Below are 19,247 nucleotides of genomic sequence, written 5' to 3' on the forward strand. Positions count from 1 at the left end.
TCCTGCACTGCACACACACACACACACACACACACACACGCACTCCTGCACCTGAATTTCTCACAGGCACACACACATGCATACACACACATACACACACACACATATTCCTAGATGCTTATCTGGACCACAGTAAAAGCAGCGTTGGAGGACACATCTGGCCACACATTCCCCGTGGCCTAACTTCTCTTTCATGCTGAAGACCCCAGTCTGTCCCAGGACAGATTAATGCAGCCATGGCCTTTCCAGGGTCTTCAGAGCGCTCGTGCGCTTACAGGAGGGGCTGAGAGGTCACAGGGTCAGAGGACATCTCCCCTTTATTTGTGATATTCCTCCACAGGCAGAGCTCAAAGGTCACCATCAAACTTATCTCTGGATTTTGGTACATATGGTTTTGGATGTGTTCCCCTTCCAAATTCTGTGGAATGATTTGAGACTTCGGTAGGAGGGCCTTTCCTCCTCTTTTCTGGAAATTAAATTTGGGGATTTGAAAGGAGGGTGGGAGCAGTCAGACCCATCACAGGATATAAAACGCCTGTTTGGATTCAATACCTTTCCTTTCAGAAGAGGTTTCTCAGCTGCGTGAAACAGTCGTGTGTCATTATGATGACCTTTTCTGAGTGACAAACATGCTGTCAGACGTTCAGAATAAACGTGAAAAGGTCAGACTGGAATACGTGCAAAGAGATGAGGACTACAGTGGAACACTCGTGGGGAGAACCAAAGACTGCAGCAGAACACCTGCGTCTGGAACAGAACACCACAGCGAAACCTTCTGGCCTGCACAGTCAGCTTTAGAACTTCAGTCACTCCAACTGACTCCTGGGGAGGAGAGTCATTCAGAAGAAATCAGGAATGTGCAGCTTCAACGTCCAGCTGTGGCACTGTTCTCATATTTGTTCTTGTGTGTGACTTTATTAAAAAAATAAAGTGTGGCTTTATTGTGATTAAAAACATAAATCATGAAAATCCCATGATTACATGTTTGTAATTCTTGTTAACTTGTTAATACTTTTGTTGCTTACATACAGCACACAACAATTAAAAGATGAAAACAGTCTACCGCTTACTTTCTTTTTTAATATTTAAGCCTCTGTGCCTCTTTAGGCAACTAAGACAGGGTAAAATTCTAATTAAATTCCACCATTGTTACTCAAACAGCCTCCTGAGGGTAAGGCTCGAGTTCTCGAACCTGAGACTCTGCCGGAAGAAGAGTTTTAACATCATTTAACATTCCAGTCCAGCCCCAGGATAGTGATACCGTAACATCTCAAGAACCATCTGCAGGACATTACTGAGTTTTATCAACATTTCAGCACTGCGATGACTTTCCAGCCTCCTGGCTCAGAACTCACATGCATATAAATTACTCCACTGCTGCACATTAACCGCTCTGCTTCTCCAGAGAAGAGATACAGAAGAAAGTCTGGGGGTACAGTGACATATTGTAGGGTTCTGTCAAATACACACCCGGCAAATTACGGCTAATAACTGCCAGTCATCTGCAGGGTGAGCTTCCTGTTCTAGGAATGCACTTCCTCTCCATCGAGGTCAGCTGCTTTCAGACTGCTCCTCGTGAAATGGAATTTACATATTGCTAATTTTACATGTATGTCCCCTCGTTCTACTAACAGAACTCCTGAAGAATCTCTTGTTGTTCACTTTGTTAATCCCCTTTATGAATTCACCCCTAAATCTCCTTTTACAAAGCTTGAACAGATTAAGCATCTTGAGTCTTTCCTCATAGCTTTTATCTTTCATACAAGGAATCAATTTGGTTGATCTTTGAACCTTTTCCAGAGCCTCTATATCTTTCTTATAGTACGATCCCCAGAACTGCATACAATACTCCAAGTGTGGTCTAACAAATGTATTGTATAACATAAGAATAACTTCTTTGGCTATACATCCCAGCATTCTGTTTGCCTTTTTTTTTTTACTGCTACAGCACATTGCCTAGAACCTGAAAGGCTTTGATCAACCATTACTCCAAAGTCGTTTTCAAATTCAGCACATTCCAATTCTGTTCCTCCAATAAAGTAATCCTGCCTAATGTTTTTATTTTCCACATGCAGAACTTTACATTTGGCTATATTAAATTTCTTTCGCCAGGTTTCTGCCCACTTCTGGATTTTCTTTAAATTTTCTTGGATTACTTTAATAGATTCCAAACTATTAGCTGGGCCTCCCAGTTTTGTATCATCTGAAAATTTGACTAATGTACTTTCTACAGTATGTCCCTGTCAAAGTCATTGATATAAATTAGGAAGAGCAGTGGTTCCAGCACTGTTCCTTGTAGAACTCCACTTCTCACAGTACCCTTTTCAGATAATATCCCTCCTAATACTTCTCTTTGTGTTCTACCCTGTAGCCAATTCTGCATCCGCTTTGAAATACCTCCTGTAATTTCTACTGTCTTCATTTTGCTAATAAGTCAAGAGGTACATTCTCAAATGCCCTTTGGAAATCTAAGTATATAATAGCATAAGCCTTTTTTATAATCAAAACACTTGGTAGCTTCAAAGAATACCAGAAGGTATGTCAGGCATGACCTTCCCTTGCGAAAGCCATGCTGACAATACCTTAGGATGTTGCTTTTCTCAAGAAACATTTTGTACTTGAAAACACCAACTCAGGCTGTAATTCAAATACCCATGTTCATGTCCACCAGAATCCTATTGAAAGGAATCACGAGTGTATCTGAATGCTAAGTGTTCCTTAAATCCAAAGGTATAAAAAAGGATCGAGTGGAACAGAGAGGTTACTGTAGACTATTTATTTGCTCAGACATTAAAAGGAATAATACTAATGACCTATAAAACTATATGCTTAATTACATTTCCCTTTGAAGCATGTTTTTGGATAACCGGAAATCCCTTCTTTGAAGTATATTCCTGGCACAGTGATTTGCATGAAATATGAAAATATAATAAAATCCTTTTTACTGTACATATGCTGTGTGCCAGCACTGAAAATGTAGGATGTCTTAGGACACTTAAAGAGATGCAACCTTGCATGAGCACTTAAACAATTAAACTCTTGTCCTGTACACTCATTCATTATCCAGGGATGAAACACGCAACATCGGCCATTACACCAGCCTCAGTAGATTGACTTGTGATTCTCATGCTCCTCTGATGGCTCTCTGAAAGCAGCTGGTGCTGAATTAATTAGCTGGTCAATCCTAATTAGATAAGCGGCTTCCTAATTATTTCTCTGAGAAAAACAGTGGAGCCTTAGAGATGCAGAAGATAAGAGAAGAAGACGTACTGATCTTGCAGCCAGGAAGCAGACGAATAGAAGCTGAAACTGATCAGGGTCATGTGATTAGGCCAGTTGTGAAATATGGGCAGATTAAAATTAAAATCTGTCAGTTGTTAAAAGCTTGCAAAAGCCCTTCCTCACCCTGACACTCGATTTGTGTGTACTATTTTAACCCTTCCAGCAGCCATACACATTTCAGCAAGAGAACAATTCTGATTTATATTCTGGCTCATTTTTCCCGCTTCAGATACTGTGTTTGGCTGATGTTTCCCTGCTCCTTATTGCGATGATAAGTGTATCTGTCACATTAGCTGCAGGTTTCTAGAAAGTTTATTTGATTCTACAGTAAAATACTGTAAGATATATTCCTCCTGATCATAGTACACAATAAATCAAATCCTTCTGATTCGAGGCAGCAATGAGCCTACTAAAATATGATGGAAGATCCACTCTTTTTCACCATGCTGACTACATACCTGAGAGAACCAATAACTGACCCCCCAGGGTGCTTAGACAAAAAACAGATTTACCACACATGCAGGCATCCCTACCACTCCTTCACTTCACTAGAATCTCACAGGACAAAAATGGGCCTCTAATTTTCATAGCATGTTATGCTAGTGAGCTATGGGGGAGGGGTTAAGTTGTGGGGGAGGGGTTAAGTTGTGATAACCATCAAATCACACCTCCCACACCAGGTTCTCTGTTACGCTTCATTAGAAGTGCGGCTTCATGCACACGCACAGGCACAAGCACAAGCACACACACACACACACGCACGCACGCACGCACGCACGCACGCACGAACGCACGCACGCACGCACGCACGCACGCACATACATGCACACACTTGTATAAACACACGCATGCACAGGCATAAGCATACACACATGCACACACATACACGCACACGCGCACACACACACACACACACACACACACACACGCACATCCACACACGCACACACACACAGGCACGCACATCCATGCACACAAATACACACACACACATACACTTCAGGAACACTTTAGGAAGAACAGCCTTTAGTAAGCTGAAAATAACCCAGAAAGAAATATTCAGTGTAAAATGATCTCTGACAGGGTACATTTTATCCCCATTGGACTCATACAAACTCTGTTTGAGTTAAATTAACATTGAATGTACCCGCGTAAATCTTCGTTTAATGGAACAAGGCTTCCATAGGGTTAATTATTACAAGCTCTTGTAAATTTCATTGCGTGTAGCAGACAAGCTTATCCAGAGCAAATTACGCAGATTCTGCGTTTTACGCACAATCTATTTTTATGGCTGGTTATTTACTGAAGCGGTTCGGGTTCTTCCTCAGGGGTACAACTGGCTGTACCCCCACTGGGAATTAAACCTGCCGCCTCTGCATAACAAGCCCAGTTCCCTAACCTCTAAACAACTCTTCCCCTTATTTGAATGCACAGCAGGGCGTTTTAACGAGTAGCTCATCCCCTGTATTCTGACCCTAAATATTGGCAATAAAGTCACAGGCATGTGGCCGGCCAGCCCTGGGGTCCTAGTTTGCGATGGTACCAGAAGGGCTCTACTTATCTGAAGCTCTAGTGATGGTTTCTAACCATGTTAGCTGAAGTGAATGATGCATTAATGTGATAAATTTACAATCTGTTTTACACCTACAGTAGCTAACCTTCTACCAAACCAGGTTCCAGCATAACAGCACACCAGGACATATCGCTTTGGATAAAAGCGTCTGCCAAATAAATGTAATGTAATGAAACATATGCCAAGCAAGCACTACATATGCCAACAGGGCAACACCAGTACATACACACATCAGACCAACACGTGCTCGATAGACCAGTGTCTATGCCAACTGAACTTATACAGAATATATGCCATAACATATGCCAATAAAAGCTAAATGCTAGAAAACCAGAATATTCACATTGCAAATCAATGTGATCAAAAGCGATGGCTAAAAAAGCTATGGTGATCAAAACTAACACACAGTGCTGAGCACAGAGACAGGAAGCTGGGCACAGAGACAGGAAGCTGAGCACAGGGAGCTGAGCACAGAGACAGAGAGCTGAGCACAGGGAGCTGAGCACAGAGACAGAGAGCTGAGCAGTGGGAGCTGAGCACAGAGACAGAGATCTGAGCACAGAGAACTGAGCACAGAGACAGAGAGCTGAGCACAGAGACAGAGATCTGAGCACAGAGAACTGAGCACAGAGACAGAGAGCTGAGCACAGAGACAGAGATCTGAGCACAGAGAACTGAGCACAGAGACAGAGAGCTGAGCACAGAGACAGAGAACTGAGCACAGAGAACTGAGCACAGAGACAGAGAGCTGAGCACAGGGAGCTGAGCAGAGAGACAGAGAGCTGAGCACAGGGAGCTGAGCAGAGAGACAGAGAGCTGAGCACAGGGAGCTGAGCACAGAGACAGAGAGCTGAGCACAGGGAGCTGAGCACAGGGACAGAGAACTGAGCACAGGGACAGAGAACTGAGCACAGAGAGCTGAGCACAGAGACAGAGAGCTGAGCACATGGAGCTGAGCACAGAGACAGAGAGCTGAGCACAGAGACAGGGAGCTAAGCACAGAGACAGAGAGCTGAGCACAGAGACAGAGAGCTGAGCACAGAGACAGAGATCTGAGCACAGAGAACTGAGCACAGAGACAGAGAGCTGAGCACAGAGACAGAGAACTGAGCACAGAGAACTGAGCACAGAGACAGAGAGCTGAGCACAGGGAGCTGAGCAGAGAGACAGAGAGCTGAGCACAGGGAGCTGAGCAGAGAGACAGAGAGCTGAGCACAGGGAGCTGAGCACAGAGACAGAGAGCTGAGCACAGGGAGCTGAGCACAGGGACAGAGAACTGAGCACAGGGACAGAGAACTGAGCACAGAGAGCTGAGCACAGAGACAGAGAGCTGAGCACATGGAGCTGAGCACAGAGACAGAGAGCTGAGCACAGAGACAGGGAGCTAAGCACAGAGACAGAGAGCTGAGCACAGGGAGCTGAGCACACTTCATTGGCCACGCCCACACGCCCAGGCTGCTTTGTTGAACGGCCGCCAGGCTCTTTAACGTCATAAAGATTTCACTCTCCCACCCACTTCCCAGAGAGCAAACCACACCACTTTGTTTTGTCTCTTGTTTTTTTTTAAATCTGGTGTGTCACATTGTATAAATATGTGCCACAAAACCGAAACAACCAGCTAATCCCACATGTCGCTTTACGTTATATTCTGACATTCAATGACAGCAGTTTTCAGACATCCACTACAGGAATAATTAAGAAACCATATTCATTATGTACCATGGAATATGGCATCACATCAACAAGTCAGGTTTCTGCGTTCTAAGTTACCATCATTTACACTTTTTTTGTTTTACTATATTTTCCTGTTCGCTTACAGAGTTCCAAATTAAAGGTTAGTGATGGCTGAGGAGTGTGCGCCCGTGGGGTCTTCTATGTGAAACAGTTTCTGCACCGTGTTCTGACGGCACAGACAGAAGACACCAGTAGTCTGCCAGCATTTTTATCCTGGATGAATAATTTAGCAGGAGAGACACCATCAATTTTTTAAGGTGCCTAAAATAATTTGGTGAAAGCACAAGTCCTCGTAGTGGCACAAATGCATTTTGACTCAGGAAAAGATTAGCTTCAGAGAAAAGTTAAAGAGAAAACGATGCCATTTATTTGAACAGTCTCCCTTGATATTACTCAAATGTTCTAAAAGGAGGCAAGGAGAATTTCATATGAAAAAAAATGTTATCAGCAAGCAATGGTGCGTTTGTGACAGCACGCTGGAGAATGGCTTGTGTGCACGCTGAATGATTGACAGTGAATCAGATTTCCATCATGGTAACCCATCATTAATAATACAATAAAAAACAAACTAAGCAACAAAGCCAATGGTTTCCAAGCAGTTGAGTGGATTTGAGTGACTCATATGTTTACAAACCCTGACAGGGGATGAGGAAAGGCAAGCGTTTACATTTCAGTTTTAAATGAATACAACCACTATATTGTCAACTTTTAAACTTCCATTTCTTCCTCTCAGCGCAGTTATTTCTTGTTGTTATTTTTCTGGTTCAAACCTCAGCATGACAGCAGCAGACATGGCTGACGACCAGCTGAGAGGCTATACATGCGGAACACCGTGATCCACAAACCCGCCAGACGCCCGGAAATTTACGATGTCGAATTTCTTTCCCTCGACGGCCTGGGTTGCCTACAGCAAAGACAGGTTATACATTTACAAACAAGCTGCAGCATCCGGAAGAACCAGAGAGCATCATGGGAGTTATGTGTGGTGTGTTATTCTGTTCCTAAGCTGTCAGAGTGATGCAGTTGAAACCTTGTCTGGGACAAATGTGAGCGAAACCAGCTAACGGAAGATTCACCAGGCCCAACGATAGGTCCCTACTCTCACCTATGGTCACCGCGACCCTGACCTGAACCAAGCAGTTAGGGCATGGATGGACCAGGCTCTGAGAGAGTCAAGGCAAGAGTTTGCCACTGTGGATCATAGTGAGTTATCAGTAGTGTCTAGGGAAGGGAAAAACTGGGATGGTATGCCATCCCACCAAGTTGTGCCTTGGTGGGGCAGCGTGCCCCATACCTGTACAGCACAGAGAGGCACTTTTCAGGGTTCCCCACAGAAGTAACCACAATGGCCACTGACACTCGGCCCTTAAAAACATCCATTACTGTACCTTCTGACCTCATGCAAACAGACAGGATTCACAAACAACTTCACACATCCACACAATAAAGCCCCAAACTTAGGGCATTTTGTACAATATACAATACTTCTACAGTAATTGCCTTTCTATACAATACTTCCCAAAAACATTTCCACAAACTACAATCAATCAGGCAGCATAGAGGTATGACCCATGCAAGAACGAGCCAAGTAACCTGTATTAAATGTGAGAAATGTGCACATACAGGTGTGTGAAACACTGCCCATATCCCTGGTTTTTTTAACAAATTGAGAGGGTGGAAAAATCCACAACCTGGGGAATGTTGCGGCTGCATGACAGCATGATTCAGAGCGGCCTCTCTTTAATTACTTAATCAACCATAATTGTGCTCCGGGGGATTTGCACAATTTACATATGATAGAAAAGTGGAGCTATGAACTGGAGTAGAATAAAGCAAAATGATAATTATTAAAGAGTCGTGTGTGCCAATTGTACTCAGTGTGAATGCTTCAACATTAACAGGCCTGTGTGCTTTGTTTTAAATTTAATTTATTAAAACCGTCTGAAAAAGATTTCTGGTCATGCATTGATGCACCATGAGTTTTCACTCATTATTAAAGCTGGGAAAATGAAGGAGACATATTATTGAAGGAAATGAGCCAAGTCACTGTATTTCAGAACAGAAACTTTGAATTTGAACATAACTTGTTCCAGTACAATGGTACATAAACAGAATACAGGCTGTACTATAACAATAATATGAGACTGAAATTTTCTCCATATGCCCAGTAACGAAGAAGCACATGGCATTCCATACCAAAACTTCACATGCCTTCATGTGTAAAGTCTTGTGCTGGTTGAATCTGAATATTAGTAAAATTACAGGCCATGCCTGAGACGGTCTCTTCAGACCAGCGTTATTTCTGCCAGGGAAATTCCCTGTCCCTTTTTGATTTTTTAAATAGGTCATAAGAATATGTATATTCTTCTGTTGAAAGCGTTCTGAAAATAACCTGAGCACATGAAGCCTGAGGGGACGTAGTGAGCCAGGTCTGTCTGTACTGTGCAGATTAATCAGGCATTTATTTTCCTCCACAATGCAAGCAGCTCCGGATGAGAAAATAGTAATGGAATATACGGCAATTCATGAATAACCTAGTTTACCACTGCTTTAAAAAAGGATAACCATTCATTTGGTCTCCCCGGACATAACAGTCAGTGGATATCACTGGTACTCAGTGAAAGTGTCACCCTGGGGAGTCACATGCTTCTTCTTTCCTATTTGAAGTGTCCCCCCCTTTGCCACACTGTCATCCATTACACAGAAACACGTCTGTGCCAGTGCCCCCCCCCCAAACACATCTATGCCAGTGCCCCCCCCCACAAACACATCTATGCCAGTGCCCCCCCCCCAACAAACACATCTATGCCAGTGCCCCCCCCCAACAAACACATCTGTGCCAGTGCCCCCCCCCGACAAACACATCTGTGCCAGTGCCCCCTGCCCCACAAACACATCTATGCCAGTGCCCCCCCCTACAAACACATCTATGCCAGTGCCCCCCCCTACAAACACATCTATGCCAGTGCCCCCTGCCTCCACAAACTCATCTGTGCCACCCCCGCCCCCCACAAACACATCTATGCCAGTGCCTCCTGCCCCCACAAACTCGTCTGTGCCACCCCCGCCCCCCACAAACACATCTATGCCAGTGCCCCCCCAAACACATCTATGCCAGTGCCCCCCCCCACAAACACATCTGTGCCAGTGCCCCCCCCCACAAACACATCTGTGCCAGTGCCCCCCCCCACAAACACATCTATGCCAGTGCCCCCCCCTACAAACACATCTATGCCAGTGCCCCCTGCCCCCACAAACTCATCTGTGCCACCCCTGCCCCCCACAAACACATTTATGCCAGTGCCTCCTGCCCCCACAAACTCGTCTGTGCCACCCCAGCCCCCCACAAACACATCCATGCCAGTGCCCCACCCCCCTCCCCGCACATGGTCCCCTGTTACAAACAAACACGTCTGTGCCAGACCAGTTCTCTTAGTGCTATCGTTCACCTCAATTTCACCTCCATTTCACTGCTGTTTCACCACTGTTTCATCCGGTTCATCGTTCCTGTGTTTCTTTGCAGCGCTTCATTCTCCAGCCAGAAACACGCCGAGTCATTCTGCAAACACGGGCAGATATGGAGCGTGTGATCTCGCATAGCTGTACACACCTTGGGCACAGAGACAGAGACTGTATGTGTCTGAGCAGTGGGAGATTATTCTCTGAAAAATTCACATTCAAAATCTATTCCTGTAAAAGAAATACTTCATATAGTCTTTGCTGAAGTATAGATATTTCTGGAAAAAATATATCACTATGTAGTGAAACATTATGCATTCATATTTTCCCATATTTCAATTCCAGGTAACCATAAATGTGCAGGCCATAAAACCTAAACAACGCTGTCAAAAGTGAGTTATAACACCTATTATGGTTTGCATGACAACACATCATGACAGCATATTACAGCCACAGGCAGACAAACACTATAAGCAACAATCATTCTATAACTGCTACACTGAAATCTGTTATGTAATATTCACTGCGTGCATTACGGTGTTATGACGTGTGTCAGGAGATGGAATTCACTGTTATGGTGGGTTATGACACATGATATGTCATGCTTATGCCAGCATTGCATATAGTTCTGGGTGTATAGTTCGAGAAAAGTGCTGTATTCAGAGTTCCTGAATATTCTGTTTATCGGTTCAGAGGATAGGGACACTAACAGGGAATAAATACTTATTAGAGAGATGCTGACCATGTGATTCATTTTTGTTTGGCCATGCCGGAAGCATCCTGGTCTTGGTTTGGCACAGGGGCAGCCATGGTTAATCATCAGTGAGAGAGTGGTTTAAGCCAAGGAGGTCAGCAGGAGAACTCAAAGCGTAAAGGAGGTGTACAGGGGAACTCAAATGGGAAATGAGGTGTGCAAAAGAACTCAAATGAGAAAGGAGGTGTGCAGGAGAACACAAATGGGAAATGAGGTGTGCAAAAGAACTCAAATGAGAAAGGAGGTGTGCAGGAGAACACAAATGGGAAATGAGGTGTGCAAAAGAACTCAAATGAGAAAGGAGGTGTGCAGGAGAACTCAAAGGAGGAAGGAGGTGTGCAGGAGAACTCAAAGGAGAAAGGAGGTGTGCAGGAGAACTCAAAGGAGAAAGGAGGTGTACAGGAGAACTCAAATGGGAAATGAGGTGTGCAAAAGAACTCAAATGAGAAAGGAGGTGTGCAGGAGAACACAAATGGGAAATGAGGTGTGCAAAAGAACTCAAATGAGAAAGGAGGTGTGCAGGAGAACACAAATGGGAAATGAGGTGTGCAAAAGAACTCAAATGAGAAAGGAGGTGTGCAGGAGAACTCAAAGGAGGAAGGAGGTGTGCAGGAGAACTCAAAGGAGAAAGGAGGTGTGCAGGAGAACTCAAAGGAGAAAGGAGGTGTACAGGAGACCTTAAAGGAGAAAGGAGGTGTGCAGGAGAACTCAAAGGAGAAAGGAGGTGTACAGGAGACCTTAAAGGAGAAAGGAGGTGTGCAGGAGAACTCAAAGGAGAAAGGAGGTGTGCAGGAGAACACAAATGAGAAAGGAGGTGTGTAGGAGAACACAAAGGAGAAAGGAGGTGGGCAGGAGAACTCAAAGGGGAAAGGAGGTGGGCAGGAGAACTCAAAGGAGGAAGGAGGTGTGCAGGAGAACTCAAAGGAGAAAGGAGGTGTGCAGGAGAACTCAAAGGAGAAAGGAGGTGTACAGGAGACCTTAAAGGAGAAAGGAGGTGGGCAGGAGAACTCAAAGGAGAAAGGAGGTGTGCAGGAGAACTCAAAGGAGAAAGGAGGTGTGCAGGAGAACACAAATGAGAAAGGAGGTGTGCAGGAGAATTCAAAGGCTGAAAATCTGTAAGTTTTTATTTAATAGTGCTGTGGGCCCCAAGCCAAACTCCACCATCTGCAGCCCCATGGGAAAGGGCTGTAATTATTTTTTATGATGAGTCAGTGTGTGTGTGTGTGTGTGTGTGTGTGTATCTGTGTGTGTGTGAGAGCGTGTGTGTGTGTGTGTGTGTGAGCGTGTGTGCGTGTGTGTGTGTGAGCGTGTGTGCGGAGGGGAGTACAATATTCTGGCTGTGGCTATTGCACGACAGGAAATAAGCTTTTATGACACAGATGACATCCAGAGTGCTGTACCAAGTCTAATCCAACCCTATCAGATAAAATTAGCCAGTAACCTTTCAGAGCAAAAGCCCATTTTATTTCATTTGTCTTCGTTGAAATCCACAGCTAGTCAGAGCCAGGAGCTTTGCTAAAGTGCAGTCGGAGGCAGTGTTGCCTTATGTTCTAGATTTAAATGAGATAAATCAGGTTATGTTATATTTACTGCACACTTCATATGATAAGCCTCACTTCCCAAACAGCCACTCACTTGTATAACAGCTCTTTGCTTCTGAATGATTTGATTTTCATTTCCTGGCATTTCCCACCTGGCTCTCTTCTCTCCACAGCAGTTTCAGATTTTACTCCAGAGAAACAAAGCGAAGGGAATAATCAGCCCAGAACCTAACCCTAACCCTAACTACCCAGGTTGGGTAATGACCCTAACCCTAACCCTAACTACCCAGGTTGGGTAATGACCCTAACCCTAACCCTAACTACCCAGGGTGGGTAATGACCCTAACCCTAACCCTAACTACCCAGGGTGGGTAAAGACACTAACCCTAACCCTAACTACCCAGGGTGGGTAAAGACACTAACCCTAACCCTAACTACCCAGGGTGGGTAAAGACACTAACCCTAACTACCCACGGTGAGTAAAGACACTAAACCTAACCCTAATTACCCAGGGTAGGTAAAGACACTAACCCTAACCCTAACTACCCAGGGTGGGTAATGACCCTAACCCTAACCCTAACTACCCAGGGTGGGTAATGACCCTAACCCTAACCCTAACTAGCCAGGGTGGGTAATGACCCTAACCCTAACCCTAACTAGCCAGGGTGGGTAATGACCCTAACCCTAACTACCCAGGTTGGGTAATGACCCTAACCCTAACTACCCAGGGTGGGTAATGACCCTAACCCTAACCCTAACTAGCCAGGGTGGGTAAATACACTAACCCTAACCCTAATTACCCAGGGTAGGTAAAGACACTAACCCTAACCCTAACTACCCAGGGTGAGTAAAGACACTAACCCTAACCCTAACTACCCAGGGTGAGTAAAGACTGAGTACTGATAACATTTGCCAGACCAATATCTATAGATAATATAATAATTCAGAGAGTGTACAGATATGGCTTTAATACCCAACTCAAACTGGCCCAAAAGGCACACTACCAGAACAGTCGTTGCAATGCATCATTTTGACACTGATAGGTGTGTCTCCAGTTCTGGCCAAAATGACAGAACAATAAAGAAAGAACAATCACAGGTTTTAAATATAGAATATAAGCTTAGTCCCTCTGACTCAGATTGACACAGAATTGAGCTCTCAAGTACTCAAAACAGACAAAGCCAAAAAGCATAAATAAAAGAATAAATTGCTCAGTACCTTATTGCAGGAATCACTCCGGGCAGCTGCACATTTTGGCTGGATGGTTCACCTCAGGGTACCTCATCCACAGCTTAAGCACAGGCACGCCTGCGTCATACACTGTATATGGAGCACAGGCACACCTGCGTCATACACTTTAAATGGAATTAACACTTTAGGCCCTTCAGTAGTAAGATTCTACTGGCTTCAGCCAGTTTTATATGATACATTGTTTGTTTCCACAAATGCTCAGAACAAAAATTTTTACATATTTTATTCTATGCTTAATTAACACATTTTCTTGAAAAGTCTAATTCCCAGAGGTCTGCAGGGACTGTTTTCAAAATTTATTAGCATCTGATCTCACACTGACACTCTCGCACCTCCCACTGCACAACAAAACCAAAACCGTCAGACTCTCTGCTAATCTACATTATAGGCATTTAGCTGACGCTCTTATCCAGAGCGACTTACAACAGTGTAACCAAACTCAGGATCAAGTCCACTTAAGCCCATTGAACAAAATGCAGATAAAAAGCCTTTACTATGATAGCATACATTAAGGAGAAACAAGATAGTCTGAACCAAAAATTTTTTTTTTTTTTTTAATAGTTATGGGAGGGGGTTTAGGGAAGAGGAGAGAGGTACACAGAGAAGAGGTGCGTCTTGAGTTTCCGTTTGAAGGTGCTCAGACACTCTGCTGTTCTGACCTCCACTGGAAGATCGTTCCACCATCGTGGGGCCAGAACTGCAAAGAGTCGAGACCTTGTTGCTGCTCGTGTTGGGGGAGGAATCAGCCGCCCTGTAGTAGCCGATCGGAGCGATCTGGCCGGCTTGTAGGGTCTGATCATCTTCTGCAGATAACCAGGAGCTGACCCCTTGACTGCTTGGAAAGCAAGCACCAGTGTCTTAAACCGGATGCGAGCTTGCACTGGTAGCCAGTGGAGGGAGATGAGGAGGGGAGTGACGTGGGAGTCACGAGGGAGGTTGTAAACCAGACGTGCTGCTGCATTCTGGATGAGCTGAAGGGGTCTGGTGGCTGATGCTGGGAGGCCAGCCAGGAGGGAGTTGCAGTAGTCCAGACGTGACAGTATCATGGCCTGGACCAGGAGCTGTGTGGAATAATTGGTGAGGAGTGGTCTTATTCTGCGGATATTGTACAGGATGAACCTGCACGACCGGGTGGTTGCCGCGATATTCTCAGAGAGTGACAGCCTGTTGTCCAGCACAACTCCAAGATTTCGGGCACTCTGCGAAGGGTGTAGGGGAGTGTCTCCTAAAGAAATGGGCAGATGAGAAGTGGGAGAGGTAAGAGAAGGAATATGGAGAAGTTCCGTTTTGCTTGTGTTGAGCTTGAGCTGGTGTTTGGTCATCCAGCTCTGGATGTCACTCAGGCAGGCGGATATGCGATCGGAGACCTGAGTGTCTGTGGGAGAGAAAGAGTAGAAAAGTTGAATATCATCTGCATAGAGATGATATGACATGCCATGGGCGGCAATAACAGGGCCAAGGGACCTAGTATACAGAGAAAAGAGGAGGGGACCAAGGACAGAGCCCTGAGGGACCCCAGTTGTGAGGGGACGAGGAGCTGATACTGCACCGGCCCAGGCAACCTGGAAGGAGCGGCCGGAGAGATAGGACGCAATCCAGTTGAGGGCTGGTCCGCAAATTCCCAATTCTGTCAGGGAAGACAGAAGTGTAGGATGGTCAACGGTGTCGAAGGCAGCTGAGAGGTCAAGAAGAATTAGGACAGATGAACGGGATGCTGCGTGTGCTGCGTGGAGAGACTCAGTGACGGAGAGCAGGGCAGTCTCCGTCGAGTGGCCGGGTCTGAAACCAGACTGCTGAGGGTCTTGGAGGTTATGCTTAGAAAGAAAAGAGGAAAGTTGGTTAGACGCAGCACGTTCGAGAGTTTTAGATAGGAATGGAAGAAGGGATACCGGTCTGTAGTTCTGGGTGAGGCAGGGGTCCAGTGTTGGTTTTTTCAGAATGGGGGTGATGTGGGCTCTTTTGAAAGATGACGGGAAGGTGCCAGAAGTCAGGGAGGAGTTAATCAGGTGGGCGATGAAGGGGATGATCTCTGGTGAGATCAGCTGGAGGAGGGTAGAGGGGAGGGGATCAAGGGCACAGGTGGTGGGACGGTGGGAGAGCAAGAGTTGGGAGACATCATCTACCAGCGTTGGTCCTTTGGAATGGTGCTAAATTTGCTCCTCCTCCTCCTCCTCCTCCTCCTCCTCTTCATCCTCCTTCTCCACCTCCTACTCCTCCTGCCAGCTGTATTTGTGCTGAAAAATCAGCAGCTGATTGTTTCGAAGGTGAGGAAGACATTTTCTTTTGGAGTAGAAAAAGAGAGGGTAAAGTTTTACTTCCTGACTTTGAGGATTGTCTATTCGAAGACAGTCCTCTCTGTCCCTTTCCCAAAGAGTTCTGTGCATTTATTCACAGGAAGTAAAACAGTTCACATTAATAACACATTCTTTCCAAGGGATTTAGGTAATGCAAATGCATACAGCTTTTAGAAGGAGTGTCTGTCTATAACAATAATATTTTCACAGAGGATTCTGTGTGAAGTCTGTGGGGAATCTCCATTAGCTTTAACTCACCTGTCTAACAACACTGAAATAATGATAGTGCTCCCTCGATATGCTTTGCTTATATAGGTCGAATGAAAAAGGCTAAATCTCTTATTCCTGATGAAAAATTAAGCTTAATTATATCTAAGAATCACAAATACAGACATGCTTGGGAATATGTGTCTGTACATGGGTGTGATACCAGAGGTTATTCACAGATATAAAATATTTACATCGCATCAGAAATGCATTCTTTACAAGTAGACTTCAAACAGAATATTTTCATTTTCAATAAGCCAGTCCTTTCATGCCTTGTCCAACAGTCTGGACAAAATATTAAAATATGGAAGATTAAAGACAGACCTGCATGAAGAGTATCAAATGAAAGAATGTGAGCTTTCATACTGCCACAATGTGCTCTTCACAAGCAAAGCCCTGCGATGCTTCCATATTCATCCCTGGAACAAAATTTAATGCACTAACAAGAGCAATACTTTTTACAAACACAGATCTATTACACCGGCACCGCCATACGGCACTGTCCTTTCAAATGTGTCTGTAAAAGAAAAGAAATGACCAACAAATATATATGTACACCAGATATATTCACCCATAATTATTAAGCGTATGGAAGTTGAGTGGTTCGGCAGGCAGTCCATGGTATTTCCCAGCACAGTTTGTCCATAGTTAGGGCCGTGCGTCTTTACTGCTTTTACCCTGAAGTTCATACACAAGCCACCTGTTAAGCAATCAGCTCACTGCAGTACCCTGTGAATCATCCCAATTACCACAGGGGGTGCAGTATTATCTGTGTGGGGGGGCTATTTATCGATTCAACTAATGAGCCAATCATGCAATTCTATCAAGACCCTGATTAGGTGAATCAGTTGTTTTAATGCTTTTAATGCTGATCTAGTACAAAAGCCTGTACCCACACCTGTCTTTTTCACCTGATTGGAATCCCCTGGTGTAGACAGCCTTGTGCCAAAAGGTTCTTTAATTGGCCATTAATTGTGTAATTCCTTTGCTTGCGGATGATTGGTGCAGTTATAATGGCAACACTGAGGCATGGAGGGTCAGGGCTGAAATAACAGGCTAATCCTCCATGGGTCAGACTGCTTCTGACCTCTCCCCCCCCCCCCAACCGAGGCTCAGGGACTTGGGAAGATCACAAATTGAGACCGCTCTCCTACATAAGCGTCTCTTAGCAGAATTATGACTGCAGGCTTCCTCGATTGACCAGTGGGATACATCCCTCCCACAATTCCCTGGAGAACAGGTCAGTTAGGCAGAGAGATGTACAAACTACCGTATACCCCCCCCCCCCCGCCCCCCCCTCGGTGACACCAGAACAGATGACCCCTCCTAAACAGAGATCACATGACCTTGCAAAGAGACCTGTAGCCACCAGCATTCATTTTGCTCCATATTCAGTGTGCAGGGATGGATGGGCAGAAACACACCCTAACTATTACCATAGTTATAATAAACGTTCTTACTCATAAGCGTTTGAAATGCTGTCTGCCCATCTCCGCCTAAAAGAGACACCTACTTTTCAGATAAACACACACAGGCCAGCTCCCAAATTAATAAGGAGCTGCTCAGAACTGCACAGGGTTGAATCAGGCTTTTTTCCAGGAAGAAAGCAGAATTATACAGGTGCAGTGCTGGTCATGTGAGGGAGGGCTGGGGGGAGGGGTGTTTCAGTTTGAATGATCACTGAGGGAGGATTTGGGGGAGGGGGAGGGGAGGGGGGGGTTTGAGTTTGAATGATCACTGAGGAAGGATTTGGGGGAGGGGGGTTTGAGTTTGAATGATCACACCACAGAACTGGGTCACAGACGGCTTTATTATTTCGGCTCTATTACCGCAGAATGGCTCACAGTACTGGAGCTCTACGGAACGATAAACAGATAAAAACACAATTGAATAACTGAAAGATTTTTCCCCCTGAAACGGATACTGATATGCACAATGACTCTTTGTCGATCGCTTTCCTCCTGCAGTCTGACATTTTAGTTTCTAATTTGTGCATTTGTCTTTGTTTAAGGTTATTTCATTTGCTGGGTCATTTGTTATGTTGTTTTTTTCTTGCCTTGTTTACCTTTTTATTCTGAATCCCTTTTTTACAGCGCTTTGGTCTGCATGTATGTATGAAATGTGCTTTATAGAAAACTACAGCTGCCAAACAAATACAGTTTATGATGGAGGAAACATGCTTCTGCATTCACATTTACATTTAGGCCTGTAGCAGACACTAATCTAGAGCGATTTACACATAAATGCTTCTCCAAGCAGCAGAGACAGGGCTAGTAATAAGCATCAGACCTGATTGAGTCCAAACATAAACCTGCAGCATACCATGATAACCTAAATCTGTAGCATACCACGAGGAACCATGAGAAACATAAATCTGCAGCATATCACGAGGAACCATGAGGAACATAAACCTGTAACATACCATGAGGATCACAAACCGGTAACACACCATGAGTATATGGTGTTAGATGTAGATGTGTTGAAAGGTGATGCTACGCTCTGTATTGTAATACAGCACTGTGAACTGTTGTTATGAGAGAGGACAGGAGGAGCACAGGAGTGATCCATCTGGTTAGAGTACAAAATCTTTGCAGTTCTCTGCTGTATTCTGCTAAACCCTGCCCACCTGCACTAGTAACCCGCCCACTGTCATCTGTGCTGTGGGCCCGTCAGACACTTCCACACAGTCCGCCTGCATTCAGAATACTACGGCACACCAAATCCCCATGCATTACAGAGACGGAACGGAAGGGTGAGTTTCTCTTCTTCCTTTTCTCTCTGCAGGCTGTATCTGAGCACATAAGTGGAAGTGAATGAATGAATGAATCATTGAATTTATAAAGAACTTTTCCGAATGCTCAAAGTGCTTTACAGTGATGAGGGGGAACTCACCTCATCCATCATCAATGTGTAGCACCCACCTGGGTGATGCATGGCAACCATTTTGGGGCAGAACACTCACCACACATTAGCTAAGGTGGAGAGGGAGAGAACATACTTCAGCCAATTAAATCAGGGGATGATTATGTGACAAGTTTGAGAGAGACAGGTTGGGAATTTAGCCAGGACACCGGGGAACCCCCTACTCTTTG

General features: G+C 44.9%; 1 long non-coding RNA gene across 2 annotated transcripts in view; it reads right to left on the minus strand.

The window, feature by feature from the left end:
- LOC118233194 overlaps window positions 1–17,426 on the minus strand; it is a 36,481-nt gene extending 19,055 nt beyond the window's left edge. Inside the window, exons 1-5 of one of the 2 annotated variants that reach the window (XR_004766477.1) lie at window positions 16,727–17,426; window positions 15,718–15,874; window positions 13,562–13,663; window positions 12,438–12,531; window positions 10,039–10,148 (exon numbers count right to left, since the gene is read on the minus strand). This is a non-coding gene — a long non-coding RNA (uncharacterized LOC118233194). Of the gene's footprint in view, window positions 1–10,038; window positions 10,149–12,437; window positions 12,532–13,561; window positions 13,664–15,717; window positions 15,875–16,146; window positions 16,704–16,726 lie in introns of those variants that run through there. The other variant, XR_004766476.1, reaches the window with a different exon arrangement.
- Window positions 17,427–19,247: the final 1,821 nt, after the last annotated feature.

This window comes from Anguilla anguilla, chromosome 8, assembly GCF_013347855.1.
Source record: "Anguilla anguilla isolate fAngAng1 chromosome 8, fAngAng1.pri, whole genome shotgun sequence".
Classification (NCBI taxonomy): Eukaryota; Metazoa; Chordata; class Actinopteri; order Anguilliformes; family Anguillidae; genus Anguilla; species Anguilla anguilla.